At 43.8% G+C, this 10,185-nt stretch overlaps 1 non-coding gene across 1 annotated transcript; it reads left to right on the forward strand.

Moving 5' to 3' along the window:
• The first annotated feature begins 9,505 nt into the window (after window positions 1-9,505).
• Window positions 9,506-9,578, forward strand: trnak-cuu. Its single transcript has one exon. It is a non-coding gene; the product is annotated as a tRNA-Lys (tRNA).
• Window positions 9,579-10,185: the final 607 nt, after the last annotated feature.

The raw sequence follows: 10,185 nt of genomic DNA on the forward strand, positions 1-10,185 counted from the left end.
ACAGTTTCCGTCCCTTCCATGATGACGTCACCTCCGAGCCTGCAGACTTGATGCCACTCCCTGCAGCCATCTTTGTTTTCTTTTTGTATAAATACCGCCCTGTTTATTGTTTGGTTGTCAGATGTTGGTTGAACCTTTTTGTTTCAACATTTATTTTTTGACCTGTCCATTGGACATTATACGGGGCGATTCCCCAAACCTTTCTTACGACTTGGAGTCAAATTTATTCTTTCACAACATATATATATATATATATATATATATATATATATATATATATATATAAGTGCTGGGGGGAAGAAGACCAGGGACACCCGGAGTGCTTCCCAGTGCACAGCTGGTACTTCTGCCACACTGGGAAGTGCCAGTGAAAGATTATCGAGAGGCACCTGGAACACATCTGGGTGTGTATAAAAGGGGCCTCATCCCTCCATTTGATGGCTGGAGTCGGGTGGAAGAGGACAGAGCTCGGAGGAGAGGAGTGGAGGCGGACCAGAAGAGAGAAGAGACATTGTGAGGAATGGACTTTGGGGTGATTGGTGCTGCGGCACTGGGTTGTGTGTGCGTCACTGTCTTGTAAATACTGTAAATAAACGTGTTGTGGTGCATATAAGGATGTCTACCTGTCTGTGTCTGGGCTGTTCACCACAATACATATAAAAATAATGCACAGTTAACAGACTGACTCTCTCACTCACTCATCAATAAAAATTCTATTTCCATTCTATTTCCTGCTTAGCTTAAAAGCTGAAATTTGGCAGGATGGTACAACTTGGGCAGTAGGTATCTCGTAATTAATGACATTTTTATATATCGATATTTAAGAATAGTTTTTTCTGTTGGGGAGGGGGTTAAATACCCCAAAAACTCAAAAATGCCTTTGACTGAAATTTACTAAAAAAACAAAATTAGCCATCATTTTTTTTTGATATTTGTCATTAATTATGCTGTAGTGAGTTGGACATTCTAATGCACTGCGTTCCTCCATTTCACCACAGCACTGACAGCGATCTCACAGAGAAATGGGGTGTGCCAGTTTTTGCAAACGGCGATGCTCAAAAAGACATGTTTAGCAAGTCCTTGCCAGACACCTTGGCTGTGAGCATAGTCAATTCCATGCAACTGATCAAGTGACAAAGGTATTTAATATATATTATCACTTGACCTCCAAACAAAGTGCTCAAGTGAGGACTACAATTTCCATCAGCCAGATGGCTGATAAGGGCATCGGCAAATGCTGCATGTCATCAAAGGTAGCAACTGTGTTTTTTCTTTCTCAGCTGCATTGGGATAACAATTGCATTGTCTCACTGGAGACCAGTGTTAATGCAGTGTTTCTCTACCTTTGTGGCAATGGGACCAAATTTTTTCCCTTTTAAGTTCCTTGATGGCCCACAGACAACATTTAGGGAGGGGGGGGGGTTCCCCCTTTATAAATTGAGCACTTGAAGAGGGTGGTGGGGTCACCTATAATGCAGTGTTCTCCGTCATTTTGGATGCCTGGGTGTGTGTCACATGTGACAATAAATCTAAGATAAACTGATTACATTACATTTTATTATCAGTGAATAGCCTTGCATTTTTGAAAAAGCCAACACTGGTGGCATGTCGTCATTAAGTTCAGAGTACCAATCAATGATCAGCATGAAGTACTTTTTGAAGTTATTAAAAACAAAGATGAGTTAAAAAAGAAAAATCAAATCATCACAAATGAACTGATGTAGCCAAGTCATGAATGAACAGATCAAAGTGTTATTTTTTAAGAACGTGACAAGAAAAGTACAGGATGGTGCTTTTAAGTGAGTAAAAGTTATTACTAGTTATTCCAATCTACTGCATATTGAGGCAGTTCAACGTTTAGCCTTTCATGCTAACAGAGAATTGAGTTTTTTAAGAAATATTTAGCTTTGAATGAATCAGCAAGTCACTTTTGTAACATTTGCAAATACCACTTGAAAACAGGCTTCTGCTGCAATCCCCTTCATACTAACACTACCAAGGATTGTCTGTAGCATGTTCAACAGTAAGCAGGTCAAGTGAACTAATAATATGAGTCCCTGGTAAAAATACAAATACTGTATTATATACAGAAAAATACTTAGTTACATAGCACTTCTGATACATCCAATTAACTGATGGCACTAAAGCTCAGGCCCTTTGACTTAGACCAAAGCAGGGTAGCGCAGCTTAGCAGAATATATGAAACAGTGGTTTTACTTGTAGTGTTCACATAGTACATATTAAGTAAAAGATACAGCTATTAGAAATATTGTTACATTAAATGTGTCTATGGGAAGATTTATTTAGTTAGAATGGGCTGCATCACCAGGCCTGTGCAAAAGGAAAAAAATAAGAACAGGCCATTTCCAAGCTGAAAATAAAAATTTGTACTAGGATTTATTTTGTGTGCAGATCTCTTTAACATTAATATTACCTTATGTACAATGAATGATTAGATCTGTCTTTTGATAATGACAAGTGAGATGTGCAAGTTCACGCACCATTTGCCTCATAAAATATCTAAAAATGGGATGCTGGTGCCTGGTCTGACTCAACTCTCCCCACACCATTGCAATCATCTGACAAAACACAGCAAAACAGAGTAGACTTAAGAGTGAGTAAACTCAGAACATCAAGGCTACCTGCTGCCCAGGAACATGATTGACTATGAAGTACCTAACTGAACAACAACAACACCTCCAAAGTATAGAACTGAATGGCTTGGAGGTGAAAAAGTTCAACACGCAGACAACACACACCGGATGATTCAAACCCAACGCCCTGGGCCTGTTTGGCAGCTACACTAAATACCTCGAGGCCAGGTGTTTGCTGTTCTGCATAAGGCTGGCAAATAATTCAAACAACAATTTCCTAAATGCATGTACTTTCTGCATCAGGAGTCTCCACTGCTTTGGAACAGGGGCATCATACTGCAGTTTTATTTTCACTACGTGAAAGGAGCACACATATAGCTTCCTTGGTGGACTTTTCAAATTTAGTTCTATCAGGAAAGTTTCTTCTGTGGTAAGTGAAGATCAGGATGCTCCTCAGCATTGGATACGCATAATGTTGTATGAGCAATGCATTCCTGATATTGATCCGCTTTCTTTCTTCTTTTTTTAATTACTGTGAACACCCTTAACACTGCATTGCCCTGACTAGGAAAAGCTCAAATAGGAAGTGTGATTATAAAATAATAATAGTAAGAAGCCCTCATTTTAATGCTGAGAATAAGAAACACTAGCCATCAAGATCAATTGCTAAATTGGAATCCTCAGTTTGCACAAGCACACACACACACACACAGATATATCCAAGGGTAAACCTAATACATTCTGGGCCAATTACTTAAGACCCATCAGCCAAAAACAGGTTTGCAATACAAGGCACAAAAAGGAATATTATCCCTTTTTATGTTAACCCAGCAAGCTATCACAGGTAAATTAATGGAAGGAATAATTAAGGATAAGTTTGAGCAACACATGGCAAGGACAGATGTTATTAGGTACAGTCAGCATGGGGTCAGAAAACGGAGGTTGTGTTTTACTAACAGGCTGGAATTCTATGAAGAAACAATAAAAGGATACGATCAAAGTGGAGCATTTATTGATGAATGGATGTTAAGAGTGACGGGGTTCAGTAGTAGGTGTCGCTGCTTTTTTAATACATATAAATGATTTGGATAGGAATATAAGTAACAAGCTGGTTAAATTTGCAGATGATATCAAGATAGGTGGATTAGCAGATAATCTGGAATATGCTGAATCATCACAGAGGGACTTGGACAGTAAATAGGCTCGGGCAGATTTATGGCAGATGAAATTTAATGTCAGTAAATATAAAGTATTACACATAGAAAGTAAAAATGTGAGGTTAGAATACACAATGGGCGGTCGGAAAATCGAGAATCCACCTTATGAGACGGATTGAGGAGTCACAGTGGACTCTAAGCTATCAACTTCCCAACGGTGTTCAGAGACCATTAAGAAGGCTCACAGAATGTCAGGTTATATAGCGCCTTGATGTGTGGAGTACAAGTCACAGGAGGTTCTGCTCAACCTTTATAACACACTGGTGAGGCCTCATCTGGAGTCCTGGGTGCAGTTTTGGTCTCCAGGCTACAAAAAGGACATAGCAGCACAAGAGAAGGTCCTGAGAAGAGCGACTAGGCTGATTCAAGGCTACAGGGGATGAGTTAGGAGGAAAGATTAAAAGAGTTGAGCCTGTAAAGTTTAAATAAAACACAATTAAGAGGTGACAGGATTGAAATGTTTAAATATTATGAAGAGAATTAGTCCAGTGGATCGAGACTTGTATTTTAAAATGAGTTCATCAAGAACACAGGTATACAGTTGGAAACTTGTTCATGGTAAATTTCACACAAACTTTAGGAGGTTTTTCTTTATACAAAGAACCACAGATACCAGTGGTCATTTTTAATGCAAGGTGCTGGGGCACTACCCCGGATATTTTAAAAACTCTACTTAAATTAATTAGGCAATGTGAAATAATCATTAAATAAATGTGTTTATTTGCACAACATGCCTGGTGTCAGCACATGTCAACGTCTATTAAAAATTGATTACAAATTTTATTTAATTTCTTGTTGTGAATTAAAAAAAAATCCATGTGAATAATTCGCCAGCCGAATGAGAGTCTATGTAAACCCTTGAGCTTTTGGCAAGCATGTGACCTGAGGCTGTCCATTAGCTGGTTGCTTTCAGATTTTTTTGGGGACGCAGCTCTCTGTACCCTGGACACTCCCACATTTATTGACAGCAAATTAGTATTGTTAGGTATTATTGTTTTAGTTTTTGTTTTTAATCTAATGTATTTGGACAATCATTGACGCACTATGTCATGTTGACATCAATGGTTCGCAGTTCACACCGGCCTTTAAGTTACTTAACTACAGATGAGCGAGCAGGAGATGGCAACTTGAAGCACAACTAAAGAAATCAAAGAAAATGTAGTTACAGTATTTCTTTAATGAAACGCCCCTTCTTAAATCGTTCACTTGAAGAAATAAAGAAGATAAAGGAGCTTGGTCCAGACTCACCTGACTTAAGAATTCAAGGATGAGCTTACACTCTGACTTTTTGCAGCTCTTGTTATGACAAATGGAGTTGGCTAACTTGGTGTGGAGTAAGTAACGCCTTTTTTTTTGCTTTCACTGTTTGTCGTTTCAAAGTGTACTGAAGGGGTGTGGACGATGGGGGTACGAGATCTAAAACGTCTTACTGAAAAATGCAAGCGGCATGAAAGTAGCCGCAGTCATCTAGACAATAGCATGAGAGTACATTTTTTTGGCAGGCTTGGTATTGCTGAACAGCTAGATGAAGGCTACAAGATTGGCATTAGAGGGCACAACAATGAAGTGACAAAAAAATTGACACATCCTGTCCGGAATAATAGAAGATATATTATTGAATATATATAATAGAAGATTATATTATATATATGTGTCTGTGATTAGTAGAATAGTGGTGCCTTGGGATGGTTTTGGTTACAAAAAGGGTGCCACTACAGAAAAAAAAGGTTGGGAAACAACTGCTCTCGGCAATAGTATGCGGCTAATTTGTTTTTGTCAGCCTTACTGAAATGACTCAATTTAATCAGAATGTAATTTAACCTGGTAAATGATAAACTGGGATGCAAGACTTGAGAACAATCAGAGGACTAGTGATTGTATGATGTTTATTTATGGAATACAGTGGAAATGGCCAAGGACTGGCACTCTGTTACCAAAGGCAGAATAAGATTTGGATTGAAGTTGTGCTATGGATGTGTTATAGGACAGACAGAAGTCCACGTTATTGGAAGATTATGGAGGTGGGTGTGAAGACATTATGGTGTGGGTTTTGGCAGAATGGGGAACTGGGCAAGTTGGCAGAGGATTTGGTAGTTTAGAGACAGGCGTAGTATAAAATTAGGGTGGCGGGTGTACATCTTTCCACATCTATAGGGCAAGATATGGGAAAAATAAGAAGACAGTGGCTGTCACAGACTGAAGTATTAGAGCACCTCAGAAATGGGGAAGCTAGCATTAGATTGGGCAGCATGGTGGAAAGGGTATAATACATTTTAGTGTGGATTTGAGCTATGAGTCTGGTACTGGACAGACCAAGATGTGCATTGACATTATGATGAGGACCACGAGAGCACGTGCAATGACCAGATATACAAAAAGATAGATAGATGTGAAAGGCACTGTAAAATAGAAAAACTGCTGTGAAAGGCAGTATATAATAAATAAGTGCTGCTTCAGTTTGATCCCCCAAAAGCTGCGCCCTCACCAATTTTTTTTTCACCAGCTGCCACTGATAGACACATGGAATAAACTACCAAGTAGTGTGGTAAAAAGTAGGAGTTTAGGGACATTCAGAACTAGACTTGATGTTATATGGATAGGAACAGCGACCTTTGTTGGGCTGAATAGATTGTTCTCATCTAGATTGTTGTAAATGTTTTTCTGATGTTCTATTCCAGTTAAGTAATTCCATAGAACATTTGAGTAGGTTTAGGGTAGATTGAAAAAGAACACTGCTTAAGAAGACAAGGTTAGTTGTTGTAAACGTTTTACTAGTAAGTTTAATTACGGTACTTGGAGAAACACACTGCTTATTTTGCACAACATCTGGTGGGCTGTGCCTTACTGGCCTGTTGTATAGAAATGACGCGGATATCCGACCTGTTCAGAGTTCAACATATACGACAAGTTTTCAGCACATGATCAGTAACAAATGCACATTAACAGAATGTTCAGTGATGATTATTAGGGATAACTAGTATGTATTTTAATGGAATAAAATGCAAAAGTAAGTAGCTATATTCAAATTATGTTTGACCTAATCTGTAATTTGCATAATAATCATCACATGCATAAGCAAGTTAACTATTTAAAATGTGATTGTTAACAAAAAGGGTAACATTTTCAAGTTAATATTGCATTCCAGAAATACTGAAATCCTTTTTAATTTTATATTGTTTGTATGGTTTCCCCCAAAAAATGTACATACATGTTTAATTAAAAAAAATGTACAGCTTATAGTTTTCCCCCAACATTTTGCACACAAATTTTGTGACATGCAACATAAGACATTTTAGTTTTAAATGACTCGCTGATAATTTTTATTCTAATGCCTGTCCATTAAAGTGTACCACACATTGTTTTCTAACATCATTACTCAAACAGATGAATATTAGTGTCAAGTTTTATTTCAGAAGTGGCAGTTAAAAATCTATTATGCAAATCAGTAACTGTAATATGACCACTGTTATGGATGCTATTTGATATTATTTTCATCAGTAGCAGTTAAGGATAATGCTTTCTGCATATTGTTATGTTACACTAGACTATACCTAATGTTGAACATTGTTTTAATGGATTTTGGTTTTGGCCATTCATTATAACTCCTCATTAATAAAAGCTTTTCTTACAACTTTTACATCTCTCTCTCTCTCTCTCTCTCTCTCTCTCTCTCTCTCTCTATATATATATATATATATATATATATATATATATATAGTAAAGCAGAATACAAAATGAATGTTATTCTAGTTAATGCTATGGTTTAAAACAATTAAGTAAAAATAAAGTATACACTGCTTGTAAAAAAAAAATTAACATTTTTCAGTAAATGTTGGCACCATTTAGTTAATAATTTAACTTTTCTACATGGCTCAAACCAGTTTATACAATATATATATATATTAGCAGAATACCCAGCTTCAGCGGAGTAGTAGTGTTAAAGAAGTTATGAAAAGAAAAGCAAACATTTTAAAAATAACGTAAGATGATTGTTAATTTAATTGTTTTGTCATTGATATGAGTGTTGTTGTCATATCTATCTATTTATATATATATATATATATATATATATATGTGGCCCGCCGGACGCCCAGGAGGACGTGAGGAGGGCTTGTGCCTCCTCCAGACCGCATGGGGCGTCCGTCCCTGTTCTGTTGGGGCCACGGGTTGAGGGCATGGAAGCCCTTCCTGTAGGGGCCCGTGGTCACCGCCAGGCGGCGCCCGATGCGGTTTATCCCGGCGGTTGCCGGTTGGGGCTGGAGCCCGCCGGGACGCCCTGGAGGACCGGAGGAGGGCGAGTGCCTCCTCCAGACGGAGGGGGGGCGTCCGTCCTGGTTAGGCAGGGGCCTCGGGTACAGGGCTTTGAAGCCCAGCCCTGTAGGGACCCGTGGCCACCGCCAGGCGGCGCCCGTGCCTAATTATCCCGGGCTCACCGCTAGCGAGGACACGTGGGTCCGAACGCACAACCCGAAGGGCAGCACGCCCCAGCGAGGGTCCTACTATGTCCCCAGGGTCCAACACGGCACCCTGGGACATCTGTCTTCGCACCCTCGCCGGCGCAAACGTCCCCTGTGGTCTGCGCCGCCGCTCGCCCGCCGTTCCCCCAGCGGGTCACTGTAGGCCCCGGCGTGGAGCACTCCGGAGCAGCCCGTTCAGGCGGGCAGGTCCCCCGACGCCGGCCTCAGCGCCGTCGGGGCTTGGGCCTGTAAAATAAAGGAAAAGAGGGCCAGAAGCACAGCCAGGACACTCATCCCGAGCGCCCCGTCGGTCTCCGTGACGACCGTGCTCCTGCCCCCTCCGACAGCCCCCAACTTGCCTGCTGAAGTCCTCCGCCGCAGGTTCCATGCCCGTCCGCTGCGTCGCGGCACCGCTCGCAGGCGCTCGCCCAGCCGCCCAGGGATCTCCTCTGCCCGTACGAGGGCGCCTTCTCGACGCGCCAGCGCGCGCGCCTCTCCTATCGGAGGAACCGGCATTCACCCTTCGGTTCCTCCTTCTTTTCTGGACGCGCTGGCGGTCTGGGTCTGAGCACAGCAAAGCTCAAATCCAGCCCCGTCTGCCCAGGCAGAGCGACAGGAGACAGCTGCGGGCTTGAAGCGCAGGGCGCTAGGACCCAGGGCACTCAGCAGCCCGATCCTACCAGCCCTTGCGTGTTGATCTCCCAGCCTCGCTAGCTGTCTGCACCGCCGCATCCGCTGTTGGGAAGTTGCCTACCGGGCCGCCGTCCTGTAAACAGTCACGGCCATGTTCGCGAACCCCCACTTGCTTTACGGAACGGCAACACTCACCACTCCCGCCGTGTTCTGCCTGCCTCCGGTTCCAGCGCCGCGCCCGTTCCTCCGTCTCACGCGGTGTCACTCCAGACGCGACCGCCTTCTCCATCAGCTGCTCGCACTGGCGACTAGAACACGCAGCAACTCCTCAAAGACGGCTTGGCGGGCGAAGGACTCCTCCGGCGACGCCGAGCCGCTGGTGGAAAGAGAGAGACAGGCGTCGGTGGGCTTACCTGTCCATCAGCTCCACGCGACGCCTGCCTCCTCTGGGCCACTCCCTCTGGCCCAATCGGGTCTCGGTTTGGCGAGACTGGCATTCCTTGGGCCCGCCTCTATCCAATCATCGGCGGGCAAGCAAGACAAACCGGCCAATCCCGTGCCTGTCAGCGGCGGGACCACCGCCCGCTGCCATCTTGTCTCCCCTGCCCGGCTAGCTCAGTCAGTAGAGCATGAGACTCTTAATCTCAGGGTCGTGGGTTCGGGCCCCACGTTGGGCGCCATTGTGAACGCTGGCCCCGGCACAGACAGACGGACGACATTGTTTCACCACACACCATTTATTGTCGCTAATAATAAATACAAAAATGGCTCACGTGCACCCCCAGTGCCTCTTGCACTGTTTCCCCCAAAGTCCAGGGCCCACAGTCTCTTTGCCTTTGTCCTGGCCGCCTCCCGTCCTCTCTCTCCAGCTCAGTCCTTCTGCCTCCCGACTTCCACCACCGACTGGAGGGAGGCGGCCCCTTTTATGGGGAGCCGGATGGGCTCCAGCTGCTTCCCGGCACTTAACAGCGGCCACACCCCTGTGTGGCGGAAGGGCCGCCGTGCACCCGGAAGCCATCTGTGTCTCGCCGTCGTCTTCCCCGGCACTTCCTGGTGTGGCGGAAGTGCGGGCTCCCCGGATAATTAGGCACCGGGGCGCCGCCTGGCGGTGGCCACGGGTCCCTACAGGGCTGGGCTTCAAAGCCCTGTACCCGAGGCCCCCTGCCTAACCAGGACGGACGCCCCCACTCCGTCTGGAGGAGGCACTGCGCCTCCTCCGGTCCTCCAAGCGCCCCGCCGGGCTCCAGCCCCAACCGGCAACCGCGACGGGATAAACCGGCATCG

This window comes from Polypterus senegalus, chromosome 18, assembly GCF_016835505.1.
Source record: "Polypterus senegalus isolate Bchr_013 chromosome 18, ASM1683550v1, whole genome shotgun sequence".
NCBI lineage: Eukaryota > Metazoa > Chordata > Cladistia > Polypteriformes > Polypteridae > Polypterus > Polypterus senegalus.